General features: G+C 36.0%; 1 long non-coding RNA gene across 6 annotated transcripts in view; it reads left to right on the top strand.

Moving 5' to 3' along the window:
* Positions 1–26,947, top strand: part of LOC138693965 (uncharacterized) — a 49,722-nt gene extending 22,775 nt beyond the window's left edge. For 3 of the 6 annotated variants that reach the window (XR_011330648.1, XR_011330644.1, XR_011330646.1), the window contains exons 7-9: positions 7,529–7,657; positions 18,132–18,234; positions 20,493–26,947. This is a non-coding gene — a long non-coding RNA (uncharacterized lncRNA). Of the gene's footprint in view, positions 1–7,528; positions 7,658–13,475; positions 13,662–18,131; positions 18,235–19,753; positions 19,873–20,492 lie in introns of all 6 variants that reach the window. The other 3 variants (XR_011330649.1, XR_011330645.1, XR_011330647.1) reach the window with 3 other exon arrangements.
* The last annotated feature ends 993 nt before the right edge of the window (positions 26,948–27,940 follow it).

The raw sequence follows: 27,940 nt of genomic DNA, 5'->3' as shown, positions 1-27,940 counted from the left end.
AAACTGGCCTAGGCTAGAAAATGGCGTCAATAATAGAGGACTGTCTATATGAAAAATTCTATTGCATTTGCTTATTATTTCCTAAGGACGCAAGCTCCTAAAAATCTATACGATTGAAAGAGTCTTAAAATTAAAATGTACTGCACAAACGTCATTTTTTATGTTATGACTACTTCACGACTCACGATAAAGAAAAATAATATATTAAATCAATAATGATGATAGTATAGAGCAGAGAATTAGGCTTACTACAAATTACACTGGTTAATAGTCATTTTGCGCCAGACATAAAACTAACAAATTCTTACTAATTTCGGCCTCCTGAATTAAAAAAATAACAAGCAAAATGTACCATCACTTCGGGTTTTCGAGATGCACAATATAATTAATTTACTATGCATTTTATTTCAAAAAATCACCGTATTTCGTGTGTAACTATTTTGTTTTACAAATATGAAGACCCATTATGTGAAAACAGTATTAGTATAAGTAGGGCACCATGTTAGAAGCACTTGTAGAAAGGGAAATTATTTTATTGCCCGTCTACGAGTCTATTTCGAGGGAGTGAAACAGGTTCGCGGTATAAATTCACTTGAGTTTACCTGATTTTACTTGAGATGTGCATTTCTTTCACGGTGAGCTTTAATTACATTAGGGCCTACTGTAGTTTATATTTTGCAATATATCACCATGTCAAAACCACTTCTAGAAGCGGAAATTGTTTTATTGCCCTTTTCGTTTCCATTTGGAGGGGAAGAAACAGGTTCGCCGTATGAAAACGCTTCAGTTTACCAGGATATTTCTGTGGTGTTAGTATTCTGTGTAAGACGTGTATTTCTTTAAAGTGTGCTTTAATGATAACATTCAAAGTACGAATGGTTTATATGTGCGGATTTGAAGGTTGTAGCATTGCTTTTTGGAGTGCAATTAGGCTACGCAAAATTTTGCTGCTTTCTGTACGAATTGGAGAGTCGCACTCGAGATATTTTATTTTTATTTTATTTTATTGGGTTATTTTACGACGCTGTGTCAACATCTAGGTTATTTAGCGTCTGAATGAAATGAAGGTGATAATGCCGGTGAAATGAGTCCGGGGTCCAGCACCGAAAGTTACCCAGCATTTGCTCATATTGGGTTGAGGGAAGATCCCGGAAAAACCTCAACCAGGTAACTTGCCCCGACCGGGATTCGAACCTGGGCCACCTGGTCGCGGCCAGACGCGCTGACCGTTACTCCATACACGCGCTCTAGATAAGCATTATAAAATAAAACGAAAATCACTAGAGCCAAGGAAGAAAAATATTATACATCAACCCCTTGTACCTGAAAGCGAAATAATTTACCCCTTTTACACAATAAGTTAGGGTTAATGAAGAATTTTGTTAAAGAGATAAATTATAAAACTGAAGCATTTAAAAATATCCAGGAAAAATTTCCTGCTATTAATAATCCGTGGCGCTACACCCCGTGAAGAGCCCAGACCGACCAGCCAGCTGCTGGCCTCACGTTCACATGCCAAAACAGAGGTGGACGATCATCCTACTAGAATGGAGGTATCGTATGGTTAGCACGATGATCCCCCCCCCAGTCGTTATATCTGGCTTTCGCAACCTGCTTTCGCTACCTATCGTAGCTCCCCAAGTGCATCACGATGCTAGGTTGGCACCGGTCCCATACACTGGCCGAAATTTCATGAGAAAATTTCTTCCCCCATGAGGACTCGGACCAGCGCGCATTCCTTAACATTTCCTGCTATTAGTGATTCAAAAATAATAGAGGGAGTTCTCAATGGACCACAAATTAGAGAAATAATGGACAATCACTTCGAATCTTTGCTGGAAGGAAAAGACACAGCCGTCTGGATTGCATTCAAGGAAGTTGAATTAATTTTCTGGATAACTGTAGAAGTGAGAACTATGAAGAACTAGTGAAAAATTTACTGTTGGCGTATTAAACTAGGGGTTGTAAAATTTCCCTAAAAATTCACTTCCTTCACTCACATCTTGACTATTTTTTCCCGAGAATTGTGCGATTTCAGTGATGAGCATGATGAGCGCTTCCTTCAAGAAATTTCAACTATGGAAAAAAGATACCAAGAACAGTGGAGTACCAATATGCTAGCAGACTATTGTTGGACTTTAGCTCGTGATGTAGCTGATGCCCAGTGTAAAAGAAAATGCAGAAAAAGAAAGCTGTAATCTTCTGAACAGTGAATATTTAGCCTTATTGTCATTATATAAAACAATATTTTGAATAGATATAAATTCCAAAATTTCTCAAAAACCGTAACCAACAACTGTTTTTATTGTCATATTCGTATAAAGGGAGGCTCAAATTATATAGAAAACATATATCACATGTATAGCGCGAAAAAAAATGTTAACATTTGTTACACAGTGTTATTATTATAAAATATTATTCACCTGGTGCTTTCATATCATTTGCAATTTTTCACATATTTTCAGAAACCACATTATTCTCGTGATATTGTTTCAAAGATTGTACAAAATGTATCTTTCCTGTACTAAATCATCTAATTTATCCGCATCGAGCTCCATTATGAATAATGTGCACTACACAACAATAGTATTTTTTGTAGATAATGAAAGCGTGCAATCATAGCCACTACTAACGCATGCGCAGTACACTGCAGCTATCAAACAGTCTCCTCGCGACGAACTTCTAGCAGTAATTCGATGTTGTCTCTTCGTGTCTCCTTGTGTCTGCTCGCGACCGTCGCGCCGCGTCTGTTTCTGTGTGCACCACATCATAAGAAATCAATAGGAGACAAGTACCACGAGACAAAATGTCGCGTCGCACCGCGCCGCGTCTGATTCTGTGTGTACCCGGCCTTATATTCCCATTTTTTCTCCATTATCTGTCGAATACAAAAAATCTGATCAATAGTTGATCTATTACGCCTAAAACCACACTGATGATCCCCAATAATTTCATCTACATATGGAGTTAATCTTCTCAAAAGAATATTGGACAAAATTATGTACGACGTCAACAAAAGTGATATTCCTCGAAAGTTACTACAGTTAGTCTTGGCCCCCTTCTTAAAGATGGGCACGATTATGGACTCCTTCCATTGTTCTGGTACAATTTCATTTTCCCAAATAACTAGTACAAGCTTATAAATTTCGTTAGATAATGCGCTTCCACCCTCTTGTAATTAATTCTGCTGGAATTTGATCTATACCTGGAGACTTATAATTTTTCAGGTTTTCTATCGCAATTTCGACTTCAGAAAGTGTGGGTTCGGGTATAAATGGCTCAGCAGTTTGTATTTCAATTTCGTCCCGATCATTTCCATTTGGCCTATGTATATTTAGTAGTTGCCCAAAATAGTTTTTCCATCTGTTCAGTATTGAATGAGCGTCTGCAAGCAAGTCACCATTCTCATCCTTGATTACGTTTACCCTTGCCTGATATCCATTCTTGAATTTCTTTATGCCCTTACATAAATCTCTAATGTTTTTATTTTTACTATTTGTTTCTACCTCATTCAGTTTTTCCTTCAAGTAATCTCTCTTTTTCTTCCAAAGTGTACGATTTGCTTCACGTCTTTTATTGAAATAATTATCTCTATTCGCCTCAACTGGATCCTGTAAGAATGTCAATTTTGCGTGTTTCCTTCTTTCTACTACCATGCAACAATCTTCATCAAACCACGGTTTCTTTTTCTTAGTTTCATAATAACCTATGCTCTGCTCAGCTGCAATTTTGATATTATCTCGGATATTTTCCCACATGCTATTAACATCTAACTCTTCCTCAACTTCGTCGGAACTTGCTAATACGGCAAATCTATTTGAAATTTCGATCTTAGTTTCATCGTCCTTTAATTTCGGAATATTGAATCTTCTAATATTAACTTGTTGCTCTACTTGCTTGGCTACTGATAGTCTTTCTCTTAGTTCTCCAATTACCAAATAATGGTCAGAATTACAGTCTGCCCCCCTGAAGGTTCGAATGTCTACTATACTAGTATGTCTTCTTTTATCTACCAAGATGTGATCTATCTGGCTATGTGTCAATCCGTCTGGAGAGGTCCAAGTATATTTATGTGTTTCCTTATGGGGAAATGTTGTACTTTTGACAGTTAAATTTTTTGATGTGGCAAAGTTGGTGAGATACCTACTAAAGATAAAAATTGACATTGAGCTCGAAATGGAAAGTATCACTGTCAATTTTTATTGTGGACTTGTGGTTGTTGTATCTAAGCCTACATTCTTTCCTTGTCCAGTATTTGTAGTTTGTTACTGCTCCTAGGAGTGATGCTTCTGTCAATTCAGTCTTTCATAATTGAGACTTTTTCTAAATTCAGTTTTCGAAACCATAAAGCTCGAATGGCCAATAAGGAAAATATAGACTGATCAGCCCCTCACAGTCGCTGTGGACTGGCAAATGAAGGGGTTTAAATCTATTTACAATCATAAAGAAGTTATGGACAAACATTTTTGTGGAAAATATTTATCTTAAAAAAAATGATGTGCGAAATCATTCAATCATTAGAGTCTTAACTATGTGGGCGTGAGAGACATGATATTGCCGCACCATGTAGCCAAAACATTTTTATATGCTGCTCGAGTTTTGTCTTTGTCGCAGCAACACATGGGAGTCATGACATAAACATGTACATATTGTACTAGATTACATTACATTAGGTCTTTATTAGCAGAGTAACTGCTGGAGTTTTAACTGGCATTACAGGTCATTGCGGACTCTTTACTTTATTTAGCTAGCTAGTAGGCAACGTGAGTACGAATTAAAATTATAAAACAAAAATGTTCCTAGCCACTGTAGTAAGAACCAAGCTCGTGTACGGTGTGGTCTTAGCCAATAATACAATAATATAACATAAAATTTACAAGGACAGTTTATTAAAATACAGTAAGTAACTTAATTCTAACACACAAGAGCAAAAAAAAAAAAAAAAAAAGAAGAAGAAGAAGAAAGAGAAAAAGAGAGAAAAAAACACATATAATACAAATTGACTATCAGACAGAAGCCAGTGATATTCAATAAAAACTTGAATATAGTCTGCAGAAATAAAAGGGTAAAAAATACATACATTTGTTAATATTATATATCATGAATAATTTTATACATTTTTTTTTAAAAGGTTCAATTTTAAAATATCTCAAATTTGTAAAATGGTTTGTAATTTTATTATAAAGTCTTGGACCGAAACTAGCACCATGTTTAAGTGCTGCACTTGTATGACATTTAGGCTTAGTTAATGGGAAAGTAGACTTTTGCCTTCAAGTATGATATTCATGTCGATTACATTTGTTTTGATTTCTGTGATAGCAAGTTTGTAAACTATAGTTATAAATTTCTTCAATAGTTCATTGTTCTTCAACTGTTAATGACTGATAAGCAAATGCGAGTTCAGAGCTTAAAATTTGTGTCAGTAATGAAAAGTCTTTTGTTGAAAGCTATGAAAATTGGGAAGAAACTGGGATGACAGGTACGCGAGAAAACCATATTAATAGTTCTCAGTGGAGCGACAGTCCGTGCGCAACCACCGGAAGGTTGAAGACCTTGAATAGAAAGTGAGGAAAGTAAAGTTAGTAATTCGGAAGCATAATTTCAACTTCGGTCTCTTTAGGTCGCATTGTTGGGGACCCTGCTGTACTTATGAATTGTATTTTATTTTAAGGGTTACAAGATGGATGACACACAATTATGTCATTCGGCTGGTTTGCCTGAACCGCTTGTTAAATTTGTCAAAGTTCGTAGAACCAGTTGTTAATTTTTTTAAAGTGAAAATGCAAGCTTCTTTACAGAAAGGAAGAATATTAATTCAAGAAGAAATTCCCCAGCTTTAATACTGCACTAAACATAATACAAAAGTAAACGACAATACAGCTCGAAGTGATCATATTATTATATTGTTATTTCTCGCAGCATGCCTGCACCCTTGAAGCCCATCTGCGATTACGTCGACAGTCCTCTACCCCTTCCGCTTCAATGCAACAGCGCATGTAGAACAGTGAACTGTAGAGTTCAAAAACATAATTTAGCGAAATTCGGAGGAAACAACAAAATCTTTGAAGAGCCTTGAATGCTTTGAGAGAATAGGCAAACAAAAATCATTTATGCATGAATGAAAGAAAGATGGTCTAGATGGTCTTTAGAAAAGGAGGCTGACTTACAAAAGTGTACTCAATAATGCGCTAGCATCAACCACTTGAGATTGTCAGCTCCTTCAAGTACTTAGAGATCAGCCTACAACCAACAACAACGTCATACTGCATTCAGGACAGAACTGCAGTCGCAGAACATCACTCTGCTCTCATTGGACACTGCCATGGTACTATACTGATAATCAGTTGCGGACTGGAAGTAATTGGTATAAACTAAGTCTCAGAGACCTAGTCACTATTGAGGAAATGAAAGAAACGTGCCCTTGGTATCTCGAAATGTTGACTACATTTTCCTGGCTAATTTACAAACTGGCCAAGGAAACTTTTCTACTTGAAGACCTCAGGATGCGACTCAACTCATCAGACCATCTACTAGAAGGACGCCTGAAAAGAGAAGAGATATGGCCAGACTTCTACTGCACGGATGATGTGATGGACACAACCAAATTAAGATCTACGACATATGCTTACAGGCTTGGCAGTTCATGGTTACCAAGACAACCTGCTGCATACACTAATGATGGCTGTGTGTGTTCGCATAACAAAACGCAGGAATTGGTCTGTTTCTATAGAAGAATATAGCAAAGTGTAAACACTCAACAATATACACATTAGTGCACTCTTCCTCTTATCAAAAATATAACTTAAAAAATATATAGACTTTCTACTACAAAATACACTATTAGGTACATAAACAAGGTACTTCATTTTCCTGTTTTTACATTTGTCCTACAATTTTTAATTCCATTCTTATAAAATAAATTATTTTTTTCATTACGAGTATGGTATTGGCAATACTGAAACTTATGTTTGAATCTCTTTTCTCTTATTTGCAGGGAGCAATCAGTATAGTGCTGTAGTGCAATGAAACGTCAAAACATTTTATCAAGTTTTTTTTCAGTAGTGGCAGTAGCAATAACACTGAGAAAAGTAAACTAAATGATAGAGTGGTTGATGTTTGGGAAGTGGAAAGTTAGAGGGTGTAGTGCATTTCAAACAATTTGTCAGTGTGGTCAGATATTCAAATCTAGTTGATGTTGCAAATATTCTATATTTCTCTTCTCTCAACATCTGTGAGATTTAAATAACTCTACGCACAATTCTTCAATAATATGTTGCTATGCAGTTTCTCTTTATGTATAGCTGCTTATTGTTACCTTGCTTAGCATATTTCGCAAAGGGAAAGTAGCTTGCTGCAAGGTAGGTGTGGTGGGGTAGAGGGGAAGGGTTAAATCCGTGTTCTGAAATTTACCCCATATTGCATATTAAAATTGACATTTGCGTCATTAGCAAAAGAACTGATTGTTGGAAAGTTAGAATGCCACTACTGATTACACATAAAATAGTTTCCTGTATAATTTTTTTTGCAGTTTTGAGGCAACAGAGTGGCCCAGTGGACATTATGTACACACCATAGCAGCTACAAGGAGGAGCCATCTTGTTATCTTGTCTGAGGTCCTCACACTGCCTGGACCAGCATAATTTTGTCACACCGGTCGGTAAGTTGAATTACTGTTAGACTGATGCTCACATAGCACCGGTATATCGTACACATATTTAGGAAGACCACATCGATTTCAGTTTTTAGGAGAGAAAGCAAACGTGTTTCATTCATTATACACGCTCTGGCATGAATAAACTCTGTTCTTATAATTCCATTCAAAGACGTACATCTCTTATTTTCTTTTTAAAATTACTTTTGGTACATTCATTCATTCATAGTGATCTGCCCAAGGGCAGGTCTTTCACTGCAAACCCAGATTTCTCCAGTCTTTCCAATTTTCTGCTTTCCTCTTTGTCTCCTCATATGATCCATATATCTTAATGTCGTCTATCATCTGATAATATTTTCTGCCCCTAACTCTTCTCCCGTTCACCTCTCCTTCCAGTGCATCCTTCAGTAGGCACTTTCTTCTCAGCCAGCGACCCGGCCAATTCCTTTTTCTTTTCCTTGTCAGTTTCAGCATCATTCTTTCTTCATCCACTCTTTCCAGCATAACGTCATTTCTTATTCTGTCTGTCCATTTCACACATTACATCCTTCTCCATATTCACATTTCAACTGCTTCTATTCGCTTCTCTTCACTTCGTCATATGTCCATGTTTCTGGCCCATACATTCCTACACTCCACACAAAGCACTTCACTAGTCTCTTCTTTAGTTCTTTGTCCAGAGATCTGCAGAAGATGCTCCTTTTTCTATTAAAAGCTTTCTTTGCCATTGCTATTCACCTTTTGACTTTTGGCACATTTTATATTCTAAATATTTCTTCGCAGTTAGGTCGTTACAACAGTTTTTCAACAGCAGTATTTTAAAAACAATATATTTTGTCTATTTTAATTCCATTAAGTCCTACGGAATAATATTTTGGGGTAATTCAGCAGATAGTATATTTTAATAGGTTATTTTACAATGCTTTATCAACATCTTACGTTATTTAGCGTCTGAATAAGATGAACATGATAATGCCGGTGAAATGAGTCTGGGGTCCAGCACCAAAAGTTACCCAGCATTTGCTCGTATTGGGTTGAGGGAAAACCCCGGAAAAAACCTCAACCAGGTAACTTGCCTCGACCGGGAATCGAACTGGGCCACCTGGTCTCGCAGCCCAGACACGCTAATCATTACTCCACAGGTGTGGACAACAGATAGTAAAAATATAGTCTATTCTTATTAGAAAAAAGAGCAATTAGAATAGGTAATATGTGGAGCAAAGGCTAGAGAATCATGTAGACCATTTTTTTTTAATTAGAAATTCTGACCTTAATAAATCAATATAATTATATACTCTTTAATAAATTTCCTCTTATGTAATAAAGAAAATTTTCCAACTAATTCAACCATATATAATATAAGTACCCGAAAAAAGAATGATTTTCATATGTCATCATCAAATTTATCATGCTATCAAAGGGGAGTACATTACATAGTAGTAAAAATTTTCAATAGTCTTCCTGAAGACATTAAGAATCATAACCAAAACCCTGCATTATTTAAGGTAAAACTAAAAAATTACTTAATATCTCACACTTTCTATTCTGTAGATGAATTCTTGACATTTCACAGTACTGTGTAAATATTGTAATATTATTAAATGATAAACATATTGCATTGTATATAATATGTTATTGTTATTAAGGTATCGGTATTAATTTTGAATATATTTCATATTAGCATTTTTTATGTCAAACGTAAGAATTGGACATGTTCTTTATTCTATGCTGTAAAGCACTGACAACCAGCTGGCTGCTCGCAGTGCAGATATTGAGCAGCAGTCGTGTCTCATAGCTCGACGCCTGTTTTTCATGGAAAGAATCCCGTTAAAGCGAAGACCTTTGATGCCAACGAACAATTTTGATCCCGAATGGGAGGCAACATACTTCTTCATGGAATGTAGCAAAGTTCTGTGTAGATTTTTCGAATTACTGGAAGAGATAAATTTGTCCCTGGAAATGAGTGGAGAACTTGTTGCAGATATTAGCTGGAAATATGATCTTGCATTCTTGGCTGATATAACTGAACATTTGAATGTTTTAAATGAGTCATTTCAAGGGAGGAACAAATTGATCACACAGATGTTTTGCAGTATTCAAGCTTTAAAAAAATATGTTGTCATTATGGGAACATCAGCTGTCCAATGGCAATCCCGGACATTTTCTTAGGTTGGCACATGTGGTCCAGAACTCTGATTTCTTAGAGGTAGGCTGCTATGTTGAAAATCTCCAGTGAATTTGAATACAGATTTCAAGATTTGAGTCACTTAAAAGTGCATTTCAATCTGTTTGCTACACCATTCAGCATAAATATTGATGGCACTCTCAAAGACGTTCAACTGAAACTAAGCAACTTGAAATGTGGCATTGAGTTGCTGATAGTTATAGGAGCAGACGTAATTTGCTAGACTTTAACAGCCGATTTCGTAAGTCAAGATTCCCTCTCTGCATATGTGTGTGAGGCATCTTTGATTTCAATGTTTGGTTCGACCTATGTTTGTGAAGCTTTATTTTCAGCTGTGAAACGTAACAAAGGCTATGAAAGAGCCCATCTCAGTGACTGTAACTTGAAGTGTGCATTAACCCTTCAGTACTCGCGTGGATTACAATAGTAATCCACTGATATTTAATCCTGTATTACGTCACCGCCTGCAGCACTGCGTAGCTGAGCGTCAATGCAATTTCTCGTCACAGTCTAAGTGAGGCATTACTGGTGTTTAGACGTATTTGTCGCAACGCTTTGGAAAGTTATACGGAGTTTTATCAAGTTATACGCAGTTTTTCCGAGTGGATTACCATTGTAATCCACGCGAGTACTGACGTCAGTTTCTTACTCAGGTAAGTGAAATAGTTTTTATATGGTTATGAGTGATGCAATGCAGGAACTTTATGAAAAAAGTGTGTGATATTGTTCCATCCTCTTTGTAGTTGGCTCCAATGGGCACGGAAAATACAAGCAATATTTGCAAGTGGCTAGATGAAGATCTGGATGTTGGCATTGAAAATGAAAGTGATGATGAAAGCAACAAAGAAGATCTTTTGAATGAAGTTCACGATTCTAATTCAGAACAAGACAATGAGGAGGAGGAGGATGATTATGGTGATGGTGATGAAAGACTAATGTCTATAAATGATGGAAACTGCTATACGGGAAGAGACAACACTACAATTTGGCAGGAAGAACCAGTATCTCTACGAGGGAGAAGAAGAGCACAAAATATAGTGATTCATTTACCGGGCCCTAAAAGAGCTGCAAAAAATGCGCGGACACACACAGAGTGTTTTGACTGCTTTATTGATCAGACAATAATCAATGTAATAGTAAGGTGTACTAATATTTATATTGAAAAAGTGAAGCGTAATTACGGACGTGACAGAGATTGCAAATTAACAAATGACGTTGAAATTCGAGCACTCTTAGGTATTTTGTATCTTGCTGGTGCTTTGAAATCGGGAAGAGTGAACGTAAGAGAACTATGGGATAAAAATGGCACAGGTATAGAGTCAATTTACCTGACTATGACCTACAATAGATTCCAATTTTTGTTACGATGTCTACGCTTTGATAACATTCATGACAGGCAGGAAAGGAAAGAAATTGATAAACTGGCTGCTGTACGTGAAGTGTTCGAGTTATTTGTTCAGAATTCACAAAGGTGCTACATTCCAAGCGAATATGTAACTATAGACGAGCAGTTGGTTGCATTCAGAGGACGATGTCCCATGAAAGTGTATATACCTACTAAACCAGCAAAATATGGGATCAAAATTTTTGCTATGGTGGATGTGAAAACATATTACACTCATAACTTGGAAATTTATGCTGGTATTCAACCAGATGGTCCATTTCACCAAAGTAACAGTGCACATGCAGTGGTGAAGAGGCTGGTTCATCCCATCAAAGGAACAGGAAGAAATGTGACCACCGATAACTGGTTCACGAGCATACCTCTGTGTTTAGATCTTCTAGAAAATGACAAAATTACACTTGTAGGAACCTTGAAAAAAAACAAAAGAGAAATCCCTCCTCATTTCACAACTACTCAAGACAGGGAAGTTAACAGTACATTGTTTGGATTCAATGAAAACTGCACAATTATTTCGTATGTACCGAAGAAAAACAAAACAGTGTTAGCATTATCAACCATGCATTATGATAAGGCAATGGATGAGGAAACAGGAGGAAGCCAGAAGCCTGAAATAATATCTTTTTATAATAGAACTAAATGTGCTGTGGATGTCCTGGACCAGTTATGCTCAGCCTATGATGTAAGCAGAAATTCACGCCGCTGGCCTCTGACTATTTTCTTTGACTTACTGAACATAGCAGGTGTCAATGCTCTTGTTGTTTATTCTGCAAACAAACAAAAAATTCTACGGAAAAACTTCCTAAAAACCCTTGCTCTGGACCTAATGAAGCCACTAATTTCCGAGCGTATCACCCAACAGACAATTCCAAGAGAAATAAAGAGAAGAGGAGAGCAACTGTTAGGCATTCCACAAACAGGTCAAGAAGAAGGAACACGGCCAGAAGGTATTGGTAGGTGCTACATGTGTGGTAGAACAAGAAACAAGAGCACAAGACAATCTTGTTTCCAGTGCTTGAAGAGAATTTGTCCTACTCATTCAGATGTAATTTGTTTGAACTGTGTAGAAGAAATGCATAGGCCTACTCAGATAATTGAATCAGATGTAGATTAGACTCACGTGTGTAAAGTGTGAAATGCAAACATAAACATGAAAGTGCATCAATATCCTTCTTACAATACACAAAAACATCTGTAAAATATTACAAGTGAAGTGAGAATGATTGTTACATCCCTGAATTTTTTCATTGCTACACCCCTGAGTGAGGTATTCGGTTATCAAATATGACGTAAGTAAGGTCAGCAGTAGTGAACTTGCGTTTCCCGTGGGAGAGATTAAGAGAGATCAAGAGTTCAGATGACCTTCAAACATCGAGTGAGCAACAATGCTAGATAACCTACATAATTATGATGATAGTGAACTAACTCTTAACTATGATGCAACAATAAATTATGACTCAAAGACACGACCAGTGTTGAAATATTATGCAAACATGTCACTTGAATGCAATTTGTGTACTATCCATTTCATTATTAATATTTATATTTAATACGTTCCGTTATGCGTACCATATCTATTCTTATTACTGTAATAACTGAAAACAATATATTTCTTAACATTTAAATCTAATTCCAATGTTTAAACCTTGTCTGTAAACAAAAACAAATGTGGATTACCATTGTAATCCAGGTGAGTACTGGCGTTACGGAATTTAACGCGAGTAACGAAGGGTTAAGGGTTCGGAGTTGTGTTTCAATATACTTCATATCGTACAAACCAAAAGATGTCAAAAAGCAAGAGCGTGATCTGAGTAAACCTTAAAGTATCGGAATCTTAATTTAGATATGTACTACCTATTGCACAATTTATATCACTTTAATTTGAAGGCATCTTTCCAGTATTATCGTTGTAAATATGTTTTGTTTGCATTTTTCAACATGCCTATTGGATAAAATATGTAGGAGTTTCATTTGTGAATTGCTAGCTTTCACTAACAATGTATTATTTCCTTCCAATATAACTATACTTAAAAAGATGTTGCAAGTATATGCTACAATTAAGTTGTATTTAGTTATATTGGTACAATGTATTATTTGTATTTCTGTAATGTAGGCTATTTGCATTTAGTCGTTTAGGCTATAATTTAATGTTGGCACAATGAACAGTGTTTATCAAAGCACATGATGTACTCTTTACTATCCGATCGTCTACAGTGTAATAGCAAACTGTACTGCAGTTACAGACACAAGCAGGCCGCCACTGCGTTACGTTCCCACCGTGCGCACAGAAGTAACACAGCATGCTTGGAGTTGGTTGACGGAGCTGTAAAGCAACAATGAATAAATGTATCTTCTACAATACTGTATGTCAATTGGCGTGCTTGGACGCCTAGTAGTGTAAATCAGAAATTATCGAAATTGAGGTTAGTAGTGACATCGCATCCTCCATATGGAGAATTATTAATGCCAAGTACCAGTAAGTCCATATACATAAATCTACCAACAGAGCACATTAGTGATTTTAGCACAAAATTATTTTTTGCCTCTCATTTTGTGCCTAATGCAGTAAGTTAGGTACTACCACTGCTACATTTTTACAGTCAGCCATGCTTTTGCTCCATCATATTATTTCAGTGGCAATAATGGGGATTGTTAGGCGCCTACTAGAATTTTAAAATATGAGGAATAGTAAACCTTGTTTTTCTCAAAACAAGGTTTTTTTACTTACGCCACATGACGACCAAACAGGCAAATTGTGTCGATTACCTCATCAGCCAAATATTAAATAATTTTGTCAAAGTTGCCACCGTTCACACTAGTGCTTCTGTGAACGGTAATGGTAGGAGGAAAAGGGAGTGGAGAGTGACTCAGATGCAATTATTTTATTATTATTATTATTATTATTATTATTATTATCATCATTATTGTTGTTGTTATTATTATTTCAATTATTATTATTATTATTATTATTATTATTATTATTATTATTATTATTATTATTTCAATTTTCTTTTGAAATTTATTGTATGTATTTTGATTGTTTAATTGTAAACTTATATATATATATATATATATATATATATATATATATATATTTGTTTTCTGGATCCTTATGGTCACCCTTATTGAAGGGCAAGTGGTTTTATTTTCTAAATCCGATATATATATATATATATATATATATATATATATATATATATATATATATATATAGACACACACAGTGGAGCCTCAATTGTAGGCAGTTTGATTTTACGCAATTCGATTCTAGGATCTATATATATATATTAGGCAGATTTTGAACATCACGCACAAAACATTCATCGAGCCAATATTTCTCTACAATGCAGAGGTATTAATTACAGCAAATAATTTCAACCTGAATCGACTAGAAGTATGCCAAAATCAGGCCCTGCGACTAATAACTGGTGCAGCAAAATCAACCCCAATCACGGCAATGCAAGCCCTAACACAGAACCCTCCAATATGTCTCACTCTAGAGGAGCAGGCACTAACACACCATAAAAAAATGCTACGGTTAACAACAACAAAATGGGAAAAAAGACTGTTACAACCAACCAAGTTGAAAACACAAACAAGTTTCCTGTCCAAAGTCATGGAAATAAAAACAGAATTGAATCTCCCTAAATCTAAAGAAAACATTAATTTTAACCAGAGGAAACCCTCTAACCTTCGACCCAATTAATATTCAGCTAGATTTAGAAGAACCAGTTATAAAATCTAAAACTTCCAAACCTGCACTAAAGCGCTAGCATTAGAAGCTGTGAACAATGACACCAGAAGAATCACAGATGGGTCTGCTATCGATAACAACTCAGGATCAGGAATTACGTGTGCGTTATTCTCATTTTATCAACCAGCAGGACATCATACAACAAATTTTGATGCGGAAATAATGGCTATTCATATCTCACTCCAACACCTACTATACAGAATAGATAAATTTCAAAATGCTGTCATTCTCTCTGATTCTAAAGCAGCATTATACGCAATAAATTTATATAAAATGATGTCAATCCAAATTAAAGAATGTCACAGAATGATTCAACAACTTCAAAAACTACAGAAAAAAATTCAATTGCAATGGATACCTGCACATTGCGGAATTGCTGGAAATGAAACTGCTGATTTTCTTGCCAAAAAAGGATCCAATTTAATTCAGAATACAAATACAAGCCTACCTTTTACATGCATGAAAAGACTAATTAAAAACAAATATACAATCAAGCAAAACCGAGCACTATATAACAAAGCCAAAGATAAAAAATGGAGCATTTTAATAATAAAAAAAAAATAGAAATTATTCAGAAATCCCACATAAAACTGCAGTAGCAAAATTCAGACTGCTTACGGAACACGATTATGAATAAAATAGGAATGTACATGAATCCAAATTGACCTCTATACAACAAAGAAGAAGAAATAACTGAAGATCATCTACAAACCTGTGAAGTTCTACCTGATGGATCCACCACAGAGAAATATTGGAGAGCAAGAGCGCTGATGGCCAGCATTGGGTAACAACAACATATTATGACATTCATAATAAAATGATTGTCTGTTTAGTCAGCAAACTGGCTGGACCCTCATAAATGACACCAATAAGCATCACCACAGCCTTGACAGCTGAAGTAGCAATGTTGTCTACCGGCCAACAATGTTAAGCTGCTTTACACATGTGGCTTATCAGATATAATATTATGAACTGCTATTAAAATAGATTTCTCGGTATAATGTTGCTGTAAACACTTTATTAAGCTTCATAATTGTGCTTTAACTATAAAACAAGGAACTTAAACTAGTTATACCCACCAAGTAATACACAACCTTCATCCCAATGCCTTGTTTGGGAAGATAAAAATAGTCGGGAGTTAAGCACAGGAAGAAATAAACATAAATGTGTAGGCTACATTGCGTTACTTATCAATGTAACAAATCACAATAATGTTTGAAATTTTCTCGTTTTCGTATTGACATCCTGAGAATAGCGATCCTTTTTTAACTTTGTATAGTTATGTAGCAGTACCGAGTATGTTGACCATATCTTTCAAAACATTCCAGACCATTTTTTGTTTTTATTTTCTGTTTTGCAACAGGCCACGAACATACATCATGTAATATACTGGTACAAGGCATTTCAACAAACTCTTCCTTACTAATTATTGCATCGACAATAATATTGCTTTTGATTTGAAACACTCATAATCAAATTTTGCTATGAAGGAACTAAGACCATCATGTGAGGTGAATACGTTCCACCATGTTCTGACAGAAACACTATCAGATAGCCTACATAGCACAGCAAAATGAATACATGACAGACAACATCACAAGAAAGACTAAATGCAAACAAGAAAATGCAACAAAACACAAGAACAAAACAAATGCATCACACTAACATAAGAAAACAAAAACACGTACAAGATTGTATCATCTTTCAAGAAACTAAAAATACTACATTGCATATAGAATACAGAATACACTACAAAAACATCTTAACACACAGACAAGAAACACAAATAAATACGACTTAACACGTGTATACAAACTATCATGTAGGCTCAATGACTTTCACATTGAACAGCCTGGAAGATCATTTCAAATACTTTACAAGGAACAAACATATCACAGCCATAACTAAACTACACAACAATTCAACCTATGCAGAACACATCATATACTGCAATCATAACTACATCAACATAGACAGTTTAGACACTGACATGAAAATACTGCACATCCAGCCAGAAAAACCAGAAACTTGGCAATCTAGAACAATATTAAATTTACAAACACACAAAAACACACTCACAACATACCTTGAATACTCAACTGAATTTTAAAACATACACTCTTTTGCACACAATCATGAACACACCCCACCACAGCAAGAAACCACAAGATAGTGCTGGAACTCACTAGACTTCGAACAGTGATGCAAACCACCCACAACATATCCTGAATACTCAGCTGAATTTTAAAACATACACCCTTTTCCACACATTGTATTGGCACAATTTTTACGTTGATACAATGAAGCATCTCCTTTTAATAATATTTTTAACAATAGTCTACATATCAACTCCCCAAATATTTCACCCTTCATTACATTTCAATCATTGATGATATGAAGTTCATATTAGGCCATTTAATTATTTATTATTATGACATTCATTTACTAGAATACTGAAAAAATCCAGAACTTGATGTTACAAAATTTAAAATTTCATATGGACTGACCCAGGTATTTACCACCCTGGATGCAACTAATATAAAACTACAAAGTGTAAACCTTGATTTCCATGAAGCAAATTGTCTCATTCACAATTTGATAAAAACATTCCACACTTTTCGTGATAACTATTAAATATTATGGGACAAAACTACAAAAAGAGCAAATGAGCTGGATCTGTCAGAACCAAGGACCCCGAAGCAAAGGAAAGTGTCTCGCCGCCTGGACTATCGTCAACACACAGAGCATGAATTTAGTGATACGAAGGAATATTTTAGGAGTAAATACTTTAAACTTATAGATTGTGTGACAGCATCCCTTAAAGAGTGTTTTCAGGAAAGTGAAATTTTGAATACAATGGAAAACTTTGTTATCGGAAAAGAAGACGATGTCAGGATTGTCAGGTGTGTTTTCGATGACGATATAAATGACTATGAGATCTTACGGTTGCAGAGAAATATGGCGTGTGATAGTGCTGCAATGTTGTGTGTTGAATTAAGAAATTTTGGAGATGTAGTTAAATTTCTGAAGTCACATGTTATTTGTGAAATAGTGCCTGAATTAATTAAAAGGCTAAAAACATTTCTCCGTTCAGCAATGTCCCAGAAGCGACTTAATCACATTCCTATTTTAAATACAGGCCTACACAAGGACAGCACTGAAAAGTTGGATTTGGAGGACGAGTTTATAGGAAGAAGCGCAGTGAGGAGAAGCACATTTGCAACTCGTCGTGCTGCATAGTGGTGAGTCCATATATTGCTTTATATTATGTTACAAAGTCGAATCGTAAATTAGAAAGTTAATTTAAACTTAAATTTACAACTTAATCACAATCTTGATATTCACAGGGCTACACAACTCTTTATCACGGTTTAATTAAGTCACTATCTGTATTCGGTTATTTTTATTGACTTATCAAAAAGATTGTCAGATCTCTAATTTTTCTGTCATTCTGTATAGTATATCATTGTTGTGAATAGACATACATCACGATTCACGTAAGGGAGAATTTGATATTTTATTATAATTCAAAATTTTTAGCCCACCCAAAATTTTTCAAAAGTTGGCGCCACTGGTAGAATGGCTTACATGAGGGACTAGCTAAGTGACAGGAGACTGAGGACTATGGCAAAGTTAGAGTGGGTTAGATGAGGGGCAACGAAGTGGAATGAGGCTAAGGAATGTGACAATGTTAGGGTGGGTTGGATGATGCTGAGATGGTGGGATAGCTAGGTGACAGGAGAGCGAGAACCCTGACAAGGTTAGAATTATTTATTATTGCTTTCCGCCCAATTTTAGTAGTTTGTACGTATTTGACCAAGTCAAATCAAAGTCTTCTAAATATTGTCTAGAAAACAGTCATTCCATGTGGACCGGTGTGACTTTTGCATAACTTTTTTAACCAGTTTACTGACCCCCGATTTTTTGCAGTGCATGCTACACTTCTCACACTTGGATCACAGTGCAGTACATTAAACCTTGCACCTGCTGTATAACTATTGTCGCAGAATTCTAACAATACTTAAGATTGCAGCATCGTAAATGTCCGAGGACGAGTGTGACAAAAATATGCACTTGCAGTGAACACCTCTAATGAAAGCTCTGTGAACTTAATAAAACAAATATCTTGAGAATTTTTGTAATACAAGTTCCGGTTATTTAATGTTATAAATGTTTTCTGTAATGATTGCACATTTATACCCAGATTATAGCATTTTAAAAATAATTAAGCACAGAACAGGTGTGACACTTTCCAGGTGGACGGGTGTGACACTGTGAAGTTATATTTGGCCTATGTTTTGTATATAAAATTAATGAAAATTTAAAACTAAAAATGATCCATATGATTTTAGGAAGCACTAAATTAAATTCTAATAATTTTAATAAAATATGTTAACAATATTACGACAAACAAACATAGAAATCAACTGAAGTAGTACAGTACTTAGTTCTAAAACACAAATACTTCTAGAAAATACATGATAGGGGCTGTTTCCTGCAACCTTTATAGTTGGTTGTGGAAGAATGCTGATCAGTTGTTCATATGAAACATAAGACACATCATTTTCATCCATTCTAAAATCTGAGTGTTTTCTCGTCACACACTCTCAAACGCATAATTTTAACTTCACCATCCTCTTCAGCTGCTAAGTAGAACGTCGTTCCAAGATTTCTTATTTTTCTTGAACATTGTATTTGGAACATCTGGATTTGCTTCCAGAAGTTTAATAACAGCCTATTGTTTTTTACTCGGGCTTGTAGGAAACACCTTCTTCACTCTTTCAACTGCCTTACAATCCAAGTGACTGCACACACTTGTAAGAACCAAGCTCAGCCTGTGCTGCTGCTCTCTTCTGCCTTCAGTTTGTTCCTGTCTGCAGGTAAACATTTCTTTGCATTTGCTGCCTCTTCCTATCTCTCTCCCTTTCCTTCAGCAAGTAAACTTTGTTGGCTTTACAATTTTCATTCAGTTCCTTTCTCCAATTTTGTTTTGATGTTCTCCACTTTACTCTCTTTTCTGTATTCATCTACGAATAATTAGAAGAAGAAGAAAAACATTTTAAATGTATTATGTTTTGGAGCAAGAACATATATAGGCTATATTTTTAAACTATTCTTATTTGTGAGAATGAGTCTATATGACATGAACACATACAACCACAGAAGTCTCTTATAAAATTCAACTTTATTTAATTTAATTCACTTTTCTATAAGTAATAGTGAATGTAGTTTGATAACCTCAGTCATACTCTGTAGGACGGGTGTGACAGACATTAACCAGTGCTTTATTATGTCTTAATTCTGAATCAAGCGAAAGTAATATTCAGATTGTATTGATTAGTAACTCAACCTTACTTCTGTAAACGTTTATTTCTTTTATAGTTTGTTGTTAATAAATAAAATAAACTTCAGAGTAATTTTTGAGACAGGTGTGACACACACAACTGTTACAGTACCATTAACATAATTAAAACTCATTATCTACTTCACCTGCTTTTAGAATGAAGTCCTAAAATGAGGAAGAAAACTGCTGCTGTAGATAAGATGGCGCCAGATCAGCTGATTGATGAGGAGAGGGAACAATTCAAGGACTGTCAACATTGATCATTTGAAGTTCAGCATGCGCACACTTCACATTTGTTCATAAAATAAACACATACACAGTGAACTGAGTTGTTGAACTAATTTCTACTGTAAAATATAAGTAACCAGGGTTTATTATTATTAGTCTCCAGAAAGAAATACTGAACTTTAAAAAATAATGTACAGGCTCAGTCTAGCATGGAAACGTACCATACGTATGTAAATAATTATCTTCTAGTGCACTGTTGTAGCCTCCCTCTTGCCAGATTGTTAAGGACTACCAACATAACATGCGAGAGGTTCAGATGAATTAGAGAAATGGTTGGTTTACCTAGTACGGCAATCCTATACATATAGGATATGAGTCCTGTATCAGCAACAGCAGTCTCGCCATGTGATTCACATGCACTGGTTTGGAGGGGATTAACACGTTGTATGAACTTCACATGCACGAGATGTACTGTAGCAGTCCACTACGAGCTACAGGAGGGGAATAAGTTAATGTGGAAACAGCTGCATGGGAAAAAGATGTTGGACACATTCAATAATCTACTTAATCCTTTGGAACACAGGTCCGTACACCAGAGGGGATAAACCAGCACCAAATTCCTCTTCCTCGTATTCTGTTGATTTGTTTTCTTTGGTTCAGGGCAGTGTATCTCAGTGCAGTGAAGGCAAGTTATTTCTTTACTTGTCGACTGACCCTCAACAAATAACGAAAGCCCCTGAATCAAATAATCCCAAAGTTTATGAAAGTAGGGACTCAAACAATTACTGGTTGTTCTGTATGGTTGTGAAACTTGGACTCTCATTTTGAGAGAGGAACAGAGATTATGGGTGTTTGAGAATAAGGTTCTTAGCAAAATATTTGAGGCTAAGAGGAATGAAGTTACAGGAGAATGAAGAAAGTTACACAATACAGAACTGCACGCATTGTATTCTTCACCTGACATAATTAGGAACACTAAATCCAGACTTTTGAGATGGGCAAGGCATGTAGCACGTATGGGCGAATCCAGAAATGCATATAGAGTGTTAGTTGGGAGGCCGGAGGGAAAAAGACCTTTGGGGAGGCCGAGACGGAGATGGGAGGATAATATTAAATTGGATTTGAGGGAGGTGGGATATGATGATAGAGACTGGATTAATCTTGCTCAGGATAGGGACCAATGGCGGGCTTATGTGAGGGCGGCAATGAACCTCCGGGTTCCTTAAAAGCCATATGTAAATAAGTAAGTAAGGGACCCAAATTGCTGTTCTTTTTGGTAACCGCATCTGCATTTCCACATCCCTCCATACAGACTTGTTCCATGCAACAGTTACATCCCTCCTATAACTTGTAGTAGACATATTTGTAACAAGTGTGGGGGGGGGAGATACAACAGTACTTTAGTTACATTGTTTATTATGTTCATGTTAACGCTTGTTTAAAACTTAAAATTTTCTTAGTTGAAATGTTAAAAGTGTTATGATTATGAATTTAAAGAGGTACCGGTAATGTACCTTATTCCTCTGATTGAGGTTCTGGCTGATATGTACATCTATTATCAGGAAATACATCTCACTTGACGAATGTGTCAGAGGAAGAACAATTGTCTGCATGCATCTGAAGTCTGACACCTACATCTACGAAAAACTCTTGAAAATTCTTCCACTCCCTCTAAGCTTACAGAACTCATCTTATCATTACAACAAGGAAATGAAACTGTATTCGAGATCAATCATCTGCGTTCAAAGTCTATAAGTTTTAAAAGAGGCGTGTTACAAGGTTCCCCTCTATCACCTGCTTTATACAACTTATCAATCAACTACGTACTCGAGGAATTTCAGAGGAAACGGTGGCAAATGAATATGGATTCCTCTTGTTCCAGCTTCCAAACCTTTAACTGTCTTAGGGTTTGAGGATGACACCGTCATCATAGGGAAAAACAAACCATCTGTATTGGAATTATCAAGAATGGCTATTCAAAATTTCAAAGAGATTGGCTTAGAAGTAAATATGTCTAAATGTATGTGCATTAATATTGTTAAAGGTGAACTCCAAGGTGGATACTTCAGTACAGACAAGGGTGACGCAAAAATGATATCCACCGGTTAGATAATCCAATATTTAGGTGTAAATTATGAAAATGAGATTGCATTTAATCCACTAACAGCTATGCAAACATTACGTCAAAATTTGGAATTACTCGCAGCTTCATCCCTTCTCCAAGCCTATCAGAAGTTCTCTATAGATCTTAAATGCTTCGATTTGCCCTACACTCATCTATCCTATTCAAACTATTCCCCTTCGTCAGATTCCCCAAAAATTTCTAGAAGACTCTGACAAAATGATAAAATGCACTTTAAAGGAAATTTTGCAACTCCCTGTTCCTGACAATGTGGTTTACAGTCCCAGAAAATTTAAAGGCTTGGGACTTTTTAGATCTGAATGGGAAACAATTCTGCAGCAAATTAATGCTTTGAAAACATTATACAAATCAAATAATCCCTATATTCTAAATACCAGAAGCCCAATAGATGAAAGCAAACAGTGCTTAACCAGACTAAATTTAACATACGATGACAGTCTCACTAACTCCCGAGACGGATTTCTTGATTCAAGGAATGTGATGGCTTGCTAAGAGATCTAGAATTTCAGAAATGGAGCACGCTTTCCGGTAATGTTGCGGCTGTACATGCTATTCTGGGAAGATCCATGGACAGTAACTGTTGTCGCCACTGCAGCGAGATAGAAACTCTCGCCCACGTTCTTGGATCTTGCTCCCATGGTGAGACATTACGCAATGCCAGGCATCACAAAATCAGGTCCGCAATTGCTCAAGCTCTTCGCAACAAGGGATATATACCACTTATGAAGAAATCCATGGTCTATCAGAAACAGGAAGCTGTCAGCGTGTTGATAAATTAGCCTTTAACAACACAACAGGCTATATAATAGATCCTACTACCTGCTTTGAATTAAATACAACTCAACTGGAAGATATCAACAATGAGAAGAATCAAATTTATGGTCCAGCTGTTTCTTATTATTTACATATGTATAAGTTATAAACTATTGAAATTATTGGGTTGTTAGTGGTGCTAGAGGCACGATTACAAAACAATTTATTAATTTCTGCAAAGAATTTAATCTTGAATTCTCTTTGGCCAAGACTGTATCTTTGACAGCTCTAAAATATTCAGTCTATCTTCTGAGAAATCACATATATAAAGTAAATTAATAACACAATAATTCTTCTTCTTCTTTAGTTCTACAGCCGGGTTCCAGCCTTGACCGCCCCAATGATGCTTCTCCATGTCCTTCGATCTAACACCTTTGTTTTCCATCCTCTAACACCTGCTGCTATTACATCCTTTTCTACTTCATCCCGTGTTCCCAGTCATAAACATTTATCATTGCAGGATCGTCTTTAATTAATCTGTCCGACAATAACACAATAATAATAATTATATTTCTCACGAAAACATTTTCATAAAATTGTATGTATTTACTAATACTTGTATATTTGGTATACTTTGTCCTTCAGGGCAACCCCTATTTTAGGGAAACTTTATTTACATACATGTAGCTAGTCGGCGATGTATGCAATATAGGGGGGAAAGGAACTGGCCACTCTATCCCATTATCTCCTCTCCTGGTTGCCTCATAAGTGGTGCCTTCTTGGTATCACTTGTGAGGTTCAGATCTGCCTTCAGACAGTTGACTAAACAACAATGTACCTTATAATGAACGCACTCAAGACCAGCTGCAACAGCAGTAGTTCGAAAGTCACCACACTGGAGTTGAAACGGAGCCTGTCTGTCATAAGGTACATTACCTCTTTGAATTCATAACACTTTTAACGTTTCAACTAGGAAAGTTTTAAGTACTTTAGAATATACAGGTAAGTATCAAATAATTTTTATCTTGGAAGTATTTATGGCTGCAAACTAAAATCATATGTTTATCACTATATACATCTCACAGAAACCAGTGAAGCAAAAGAAAATTGTGCTTTCCTGTGTGTTGCATTTCTGGAGAATCACTGACTGCAGATGTGCGTAAATGCGTTCATATTCTCTATACAAGAAGAAAAAAAACTGTTTTTCGCTGTTAAAATTTACGATAAATTAATACGAGGTGTGCCTATGTTGTTGTTGTTGTTGTTGTTTTCTAATGCAGGCGTTTGACTTGCACTCCAATATTGTCATGGCCAGCCACTGAAGCACAGATTTTGAGGTGTTCCGAATCCATTTCTTGGTTTGAGTTGCACAATGGGCAGTTACGGGACTGATATATTCCAATTCTATGCAGGTGTTTGGCCAAACAATCATGGCCTGTTGCCAATCTAAATGCAGCTACAGACGATTTGCGTGGTAAATCGGGAATTAACTGTGGATTTTGATGCAGATAGTTCCATTTTTTTCCCTTGAGATTGTGTTATCAAATTTTGTTTGTTGAAGTCTAAGTATGTAGATTTAATAAATCTCTTCACAGAGTAATACGTAGATTTAGTAACAGGTCTGTAAGAAGCAGTGCTGCCCTTCTTTGCTAAAGCATCCGCATTCTCGTTTCCCAGGATTCCACAATGGGATGGTATCCATTGGAAAACAATTCTTTTATTGAGTGATATTAATTGAGAGAGCATTTTAGTTATTTCTGCTGTTTGAGATGAAGGTGTGTGTCTAGAGACTATTGGTAGAATAGCTGCTTTGGAGTCTGACAATATAACTGCATTCTTAAATTTATTGATGTGGCAGAGAAGATTCCTGAGACTTTCACTTATTGCAATGATTTCTCCATCAGTTGGTTTCAGATCATCCATCCAAGGTGCATGCATTCTTTGTTGAGAATGCCTCAGTCGACAATTTTCAGCACAAATTAAAGAAATAGCGGCATCTTGTTTTCATTGCATTCAAGTATGTTTCCGTCAGTGAAAGAACAAAAATAGGTACCGTAATTAGCACGAGTGCTACCTATTTATAACCGAATTGTTGACGTCACGCATGATGTACTCCAACATGATGCAAGATGTAACATCGTAGAAGTTTCTCAGTTTGTTGGAATATTGCTAACAGTGTTGGGGGGAGGAGGGGGACTGGTTGTAAGTGTTGCCATTCTAACTGATATTATGGATGCGTAATTCTGATTGAGGTTCTGGCCGATATGTACATCTGTATTATCAGGCAGTATGTCTCACTTGACAGGATGTGTCAGAGGAAAAACAATTATAAATGATTGATTAAATGGCAAACTTACTAGTGTTAAATTATATAAGCACGTGTGGCTTACAGCTGTTTCGGTGTATCCTTCACACCATCATCAGAGCGTACTAGATCCTGGCGTCATCTCGACATCGCTGCCTGTTGTAGGGGTGCGTTTGCATGTTGAAAAGTGGAGTCAAATAGTGTGTGTGTTCTGAAATTGATCTGAGTGTTGAGAATTTGATTAAGGTGTGTTTTAGTGTGTCTGTATATTTCATATTGTTCTAGTGTGTTGAGTTTTTGGTTTTTGGGTTGTATGTGTAGGATTTCCATGTCTGTATTTATGTTATTGTATGTATGGTTAGTATTAGTTATGTGTTCAGCATATGTAGATGTATTATGTCCTCTTGTTATTGCATTAATGTGTTCTTTGTAGCGTGTTTGGAATGATCTACCTGTCTGTCCAATGTAGAACTTGTTGCAACTAGTACATGTGAGTTTGTGTATGCTGTGTGGTTGTATTTATTTGTTTGTGTTGTCTGTGTGTTGAGATGTCTTTGTAGCGTGTTTTCTGTTCTGTATGCTATGTTGTATTTCTGCTTTCTGAATGAAGGTGCGATCTTATGTGTGCTTTTGTTTTCGTATGTTAGTGTGATGTATTTCTTGTGTTCTTGTGTTTGTTAAGTTTTTGTTTTGTCTTCCTTATGATGTTGTCTATTATGTTTGGATTGTAACCATTTTCTTATACTGTGTATTTGATTGTGTTCACTTCTTCATTGTAGTGTTGTTGGCTCATGGGTATGTTGAGTAGTCTGTGTACCATTGTCCTGAATGCAGCATGTTTGTGTTGTGTGAGGTGATTAGATGTGTTGTGTATGTGTGTGGTGGTGGTGGTTGGTTTTCTGTATATTTTGAAGGTGTGTTTGTTGTCATCTTTTGTTATAGTGATGTCTAGGAAATTTATGGAGTTATTGTTTTCAAGTTCCAGTGTGTATTGAAGTTTTGGGTGTATTTTGTTTATGTATTGGTGTAGTTTGTGTATTTATCGTTTGTTTCCTTTGTATAGTATGAGTATGTCGTCTACGTATCTGTGCCAGTATATTATGTTGTCTGCATATACATAATTATTTATTTCTTCCAGTACAAGGTTTCCTTTGAGATTGTGAATGTGAATGTAGCTCTCTGGAAATTATTCAATAAATATTTAAAAAAAATCGTATGCGTTTTTAATATGGTAATGATTTATTTATACATCACTTTTAAATTTAACACGTTGCATATTACGCAAAAGCATAAATAAAACAAGAAATCATCAAAACATCATAATGAACAAATTCTCGAGGAAGTGCCTAGTACGTAGGTCGTTATCGACCCATCCCATAAATTTTTACCGATGTAACAAATTCAGTATTTTCATAGTTCCTCATGCTTACAACGTCCTTCTGACTCACTTAATATGATATGTGAAACAAAAATTAAAAAGAAATAATCTGGCATAAATGGGTTAATGCAGGGTTGATACTGAAGGAGCTCTCGGACTAGTTAATGGTGTTCATAGGCAGTGACAGCAAATAAGAAATGACTCCATACTCACAAGCTTGTTAGAGGCTGACCCTCCCCCCCCCCCCACTCCAAAAAATCTTAAAATGGAATTAACCATACCACAATCAAGGAAAAGGAGTCGTACAGTGCTCCAAAAGTATTTAATATTAAGTTATAGTCTACTGATTGAAGTTCTGGCTCGTATGTAAGTACAGCTATTATCAGGTAGTGCATCTCACTTGATGATATGTGTCAGAGGAAGAACAATTGTTTGTATGCATCTGAAGTCTGATTAGTGGAATATGTTACTGGTCGGTGAGGGGGAAAGGAACTGGTCACCCACTTATCCCCTGCCTTAGTTCCCTCATGAGTGATGCCTTATTGGTGTCACTTAAGAGGTTCCAATCTGTCTTCGGACAGTTGACGAAACAATTAAGTTATAGAGACATCAATAAGGAGATGGATTTGGATAAATTTGTTTTAAATTTTGCAAGAAAAAAAATTGAGAAAAGTTTTTCTAGTGTATCATTACTTTTTCCAATGTAACATTGCAAGATACATTTGTTTTAATAAACATTTTCCATACTTATCCTGTGTATTAATTTTGGTAATTTCATAGAAGACGGGCACTTGGTT

Source organism: Periplaneta americana, unplaced genomic scaffold (assembly GCF_040183065.1).
Source record: "Periplaneta americana isolate PAMFEO1 unplaced genomic scaffold, P.americana_PAMFEO1_priV1 scaffold_28, whole genome shotgun sequence".
Classification (NCBI taxonomy): Eukaryota; Metazoa; Arthropoda; class Insecta; order Blattodea; family Blattidae; genus Periplaneta; species Periplaneta americana.
The sequence above is the reverse complement of the archived record's forward strand: the minus strand, read 5'-3'. Positions and strand labels throughout refer to the sequence as shown.